Raw genomic sequence first — 6,301 nt, 5'->3', positions numbered from 1 at the left:
TAGAACTGATTCAAATGAGAATACTGTTAAACTTTAGATAAAAGAAAACAAGATATGTTAGGTCATGACAACTGTTTTCTGAAACACATAATTTTAAAGGGCTTTCCTAGTGGTTCAGTGGTAAAGAATCCACCTGCCAATGCAGGAGACAGGGGTTCCATTCCTGGTCCCACATGCCATGGAGCAACTAAGCCGCACACCAGAACTACTGAGTCTGTGCTCTAGTTCAGTTCAGTTCAGTTCTGACGCTCAGTTGTGTCTGACTCTTTGCGACCCCGTGGACTGCAGCACGCCAGGCCTCCCTGTCCATCACCAACTCCCGGAGTTTACTCAAACTCAGGTCCACTGAGTCAGTGATGCCATCCAACCATCTCATCCTCTGTCATCCCATTCTCCTCTCACCTTCAATCTTTCCCAGCATCAGGGTCTTTTCCAATGAGTCAGCTCTTCACATCAGGTGGCCAAAGCATTGGAGTTTTTGCTTCAGCATCAGTCCTTCCGATGAATATTCAGGACTGATTTCCTTTAGGATGGACTGATTGGGTCTCCTTGCAGTCCAAGGGACTCTCAAGAGTCTTCTCCAACACCATGGTCCAAAAGCATCAATTCTTTGGTGCTCAGCTTTCTTTATAGTCCAACTCTCATGTTCATACATGACTACTGGAAAAACCCTAGCCTTGACTCGACAGACCTTCGTTAGCAAAGTAATGTGTTCAGTAATGTGTAGCCTGGGAGCTACAATTACTGAGCCTGCCCTCTGCAACAAGAGACGACACAGCAATGAGAAACCTGTGCACTGCAACTAGAGAAAAGCCTGCATAGCAACGAAGATGCAGCACAGCCAAATAAGTAAATATAAAATAAATAAAAATTTAAAAATCCTACAGTCCTTAAATACCTAATAAATGATCCTTCTTTATCATTGGGATTGTTTATCATTGATCATCCACAATGAGGATTTAATTAGGTTATATTAGGAGCCATCAGGTTTGATGCAAGGGCTAATACCCTAGTTTCTTTTTAAAAGCTCAGCTCACAACTAAGAAATTATTCTGCCTCCCTGTCCTGCTTTGCCACTGGATCCGATCCTTCTCTATCCACCAGAATTCCTTTTCCAGACATGAACACTTGCTCAGATTACCTCCTTTCCTAACTCTGCCTCAGACTGAAGCAGAAAATACCATACCTGACTCCTTCCTTTTTCCAGGGGGGTGGGCTCAGTGTGAAGGTCATGGATGCCAGGAAGTGTGTGAGAATGAGGTGGCCAGACCCTGAGATAATGGGTTTGTGATCTGTGACCTCACCCCCTTGAGAACTGCAATTACCACTTCTCTTGTAGTGGCAATGACAGGGCAGTCTTGGGGAGCTGAGAATGTTTATGATAAAAGTTTTTCCCAGTTGCTAATTACAAAAAACAATTCCAATTTTCTTGTAAGTGTCTCCAAAGAGACTGTTGACACGCTTGGAGAGGCCCTTAACTTTTTCATGATTCACAATGGAGACAGGATCTCGGATGGAAGGAGCAGTAGAAATTGGAGTCTTGACTTTGGGAGTGACAGGCAGCAGAATATATGTGTCTCCCAGGGTTCCCTGAGAAGTTCTTCCACTAAGTATCCATTTTATTCTTCTTAAGCTTCAGAGTATCTAGCTGCATGGTTAACTTCAGTACTCAGCAGATACATGGAATCAGAGAGAGTTCAAGATGAATTTTTAATGAAATAAGTATAAAAGGAACAATATGTCGATAGTTTACATTAGAAATCGCTGTCCTGGGAGAATGGAGACAGGTATATGTATGACTGAGTCCTTTCCCTGTTCATCTGAAACTATCACAATACTGTTAATTGATTATGTGTGTGCTAAGTTGCTTTGGTCATGTCCGACTCTTTGCATCCTTATGGACTGTAACCTGCCAGGCTCCTCTGTGCATGGGATTCTCCAGGCAAGAATAATGGAGTGGGATGCCATGCCCTCCTCTAGGGGATCTTTCTGATTCAGGGAATGAACCCAAGTCTCCTGCAGGTTCTTTACCTCTAGTGCCACCTGGGAAGCCCCATTAATTGGCTATACTCCAATATAAAATAGAAAGTTAAAAAAAGAGAAATCATTGACCTAATTTGTACAAATTTGTATAAGTGAAAATTAATTTGGAAATGGTGATAATAGACATTTCTAGAACATTGTATTTTATCAATACAGATCCCAACACTGATATGAAGTGCAAACAGAGAAATATCCACAGAAGACAGAGTGGTATTTATAAAAGTGCCCGTCACAAATGAAAACACCAGGAACAGATGGTTTAGCAGACAGTATCAACTATTCTTTTTTTAAAATGTATTTTTGGTTGCACTGGGTCTTCACTGAGGCACATGGCCTTTCTCTAGTTGTGGTGAGCAGGGGCTACTCTCTAATTCTGGTGCATGGACTTCTCATTGTGGTGGCTTCTGTTCTCCCAGAGCACAGGCTCTAGACCCATGGTCTTGAGTAGTTGTGGTGCACAGGCTTAGTTGTCCCATGGCCTGTGGAATCTTCCTGGACCAGGGATCGAGTCCATGTCCTCTGCATTGACAGGGGGATTCTAAATCACTGGATACCAGGGAAGTCCTCTGCTATTCTTTAAACTATAGCCAGTGCTGCTTTCTCCATTCAGCAGTACTGAATGCTTACCAGAGGTCTTTGTACATACTTTCCCTGAATTTCATTAAGGACCACTCATTGGTTATACAATGAATGATGAGACATGAACTTTAAGGGGCAAAATCACTCCTTTTCATTTTCCAGCAGGCAAACACACAACCTGAACAAAGCCCACTATCCAGTTGCCCTGTGAGAGTTTTCAGTCCAACTGAGAAGTTTGAGAGTGAAACATAATCAGTCAGGCCACACCTATTATTGACCCTAACTGCAAGTGTGCGGGTTCCCAAAACCACACTCAGTTTCAATAATTCTCTAGAAGGACTCAGCACTCACTGAGAGCTGGTCCACTCACTGTAATGCTTGATTACAGGGTAAAGATACATTCCCTGGTGGATCAGATGATAAGGAATTCGACTGCAATGCAGGAGGCCTGGGTTCGATCCCTGTGTTGGGAAGATCTCCTGCAGAAGGGAATAGCAAGCCACTCCAGTATTCTTGCCTGGAGAATCCCATGGACCTCTGTGGGCTATAGTCCTTGGGGTCATAAAGAGCTGGACACGACAGAGCGACTAATAAAATAACATCTGTCAATGGAGGAGATGCATGGGCCAGAGTTCAGGAAAAATAGTCAAACTGGAGCTCCAGTTTTCCTCTCCCCATGAAGTGATGGTGTGTCATTTTCCTGGCATTGATACCTGACTTCACAGGAGTATGGCCACCAGGGAGCATCACCCAAGCCCAGGTGCCCAGAGTGTTGTACTTGAGCTCCATCAGGATCTGTCTGTGTGGCTGAGCTTTAGTCTCCAGTTGTTCTGAGAGTCAGGCTAATGCTGTTATCTCCAGTTCCTCTAGAAGCCAGCCTGATAGCACACAGCCTAAAGCCCCAGCTGACTTATAAAGTGAGAGAGGCTGGTGTCCACCCCATGAAACAAACTAAACTATTCCTGCTATCAGAAAGGCAATCTACAGAATGGGAAAAAATATTTGCAAATGATGCAACTGATGGGGATTAATCTCCAAAATATACAAACAGCTCATACAACTCAATACCAGAAATTCAAGCAAACCAATCAAAAAGTGGGCAGAAGATCCAAATAGACATTTCTTCAAAGAAAGTATACAGGTGGCCAACAGGCTCAGGAAAAAATGCTCAACATCACTAATTATCAGAGAATTGCAAATCAAGACTAGTGAGATATCACCTTACCCTGGTCAGAATGGCCATCATCAAAAAAGTCTACAAATAATCAATGGTGGAGAGGGTGTGGAGAAAAGGGAATCCTCCTTCATTGTTGGTGGGAATGTAAATTGGTTCAGCCACTATTCAGAACAGGATGCAGTTTCCTTAAGAAAACTAAAAACAGAGCAATTAATACCATATGATCCTACAATGCCACTCCTGGGCATATATCCAGAGAAAACTATAATTTGGAAAGATACATGCATCCCAATGTTCACAGCAGCACTCTTTACAGTAGCTAAGATATGGAAACAACCTAAATATGCATTTCCTGATGAATGGATAAAGAAGATATGGTATATAAACACAATGGAATATCACTCAGCCATTAAAAAGAATGAAATAATGCCATTTGCAGCACCGTGGATGGACATAGGGATTATCATACTAAATAAAGTAAGCCAGATAGAGAAAAACAAATAGCATATAAAATCGCTTATATTTGGAATTTTTAAAAAAAAGATGCAAATAAGCTTGTTTACAAAGAGAAAGAGGGAAAAAAAAAAGAGAGACTCACAGACATAGAAAACAAACTTATGATTATCAAAAAGGAAAAGAGGGAGGAGGGATAAATTAGGAAGTTGGAATCAACTTATACATATTACCATATATAATATAGATAAACAACAAGGACCTAGTGTATAGCACAGGGAATTGCACTCAATATTTTGTAATAACCTATAAGGGAAAAGAATCTGAAAAAGAAAAAAAAATAACTGAATCACTTTGCTTTCTACACCTGAAAATAACATAACATATACTTCAATTTTTAAAAAATATCTTAATTAAAAAACAAAACAAAAACAAACAAACAAAAGCCCTCATTTACCCAGCAATCCCACTGCTGGGCATGCACACTGAGGAAACCAGAAGTGAAAGAGACACGTGTACCCCAGTGTTCATCACAGCACTGTTTACAATAGCCAGGACATGGAAGCAACCTAGATGTCCATTGGCAGACGAATGGATAAGAAAGCTGTGGTACATATACACTCAGCTATTAAAAAGGATGCATTTGAATCAGTTCTAATGAGGTGGATGAAACTGGAGCCTGTTATACAGAGCAACATAAGTCAGAAAGAAAAACACCAATACAGTATATTAACACATATATATGGAATTTAGAAAGATGGTAACAGTGACCCTATATGTGAGACAGCAAAAGAGACACAGATGTAAAAAACAGACTTTTGGACTCTGTGGGAGAAGGCAAGGGTGGGATGATTTGAGAGAATAGCATTGAAACATGTGTATTATCATATGTGAAAGAGATCATCAGTTCAGCTTTGATGCGTGAGACAGGGCGCTCAGGGCCAGTGCACTGGGATGACCCTGAGAGATGGGATGGGGAGGGGTGTGGGAGGGAGGGTCAGAATGGGGAACACATGTACACCCATGGCTGATTCATGTGAATGTATGGCAAAAACCACCACAATATTGTAAAGTAATTAGCCTCCAATTAAAAAAAAAAGCCGTCATTTAAACTGGAGTAAGAACTTGCTCATGGATTGTTTATACATTTGAGCCCATGGTGCAAATATCTTAGGCACATAAACTATGCCTGGAAAACCTTTACCCTTTATACACTAAAGGAAGGATCACAAGTGGAATTTTATTTATTTAGGCTGTGCTGGGTCTTCTTTGTTGCGTGCGGGCTTTCTCTAGTTGTGGTGGGTGTGGGCTCCTCACTGCAGTGGCTTCCCTTGCAGAGCACAGGCTCTAGGCACACAAGCTCCATAGTTGAGGTGCATGGGCTCAGTTGCCCTGTGGCATGTGGGATCTTCCTGACCCAGGAATCGAACTGGAGTCTCCTGCATTGCCAGCCGGATTCTTTATCACTGAGTCACCAAGGAAGCCCCAAACATACACTACTAAATATAAAATAGGTAACTAATAAGGGCTTCCCAGGGGGCTCAGATGGTAAAGTGTCTTCCTGCAATGTGGGAGACCCGAGTTCAATCCCTGGGTCAGGATGATCCCTTGGAGAAGGAAATGGCAACCCACTCCAGTACTCTTGCCTGGAAAAGTCCATGGATGGAGTAGCCTGCTAGGCTACAGTCCATGGGTTTCAAAGAGTCGGACATGACTGAGCAACTTCACTTTAATAAGGACCTAGTGGAGACTTCTTAGATGGTCCAGTGGTTAAGAGTAAGTCCTTTCTAGGCAGGGAGTATGGGTTCAATCCCTGGTCAGGGAACCAAGTCCCCCATGCCCCGAGGCCTGGTTTACAACAAAAAAGAAGGGACCTACTGAATATCACAGGGAATTCTACTCAATCCTTTAAATGGCCTATATGGGAAAAGAATCTAGAAAAAGTGGATATACATATATATCTACAACTGATTCACTTTGATATACATCTGGAACTAATACAGCATGATAAATCAACTATACCTTGATAAAATTTTAAAAACATACAAT

Source organism: Cervus canadensis, chromosome 18, assembly GCF_019320065.1.
Source record: "Cervus canadensis isolate Bull #8, Minnesota chromosome 18, ASM1932006v1, whole genome shotgun sequence".
Classification (NCBI taxonomy): Eukaryota; Metazoa; Chordata; class Mammalia; order Artiodactyla; family Cervidae; genus Cervus; species Cervus canadensis.
Note: the sequence above shows the minus strand (reverse complement) of the source record.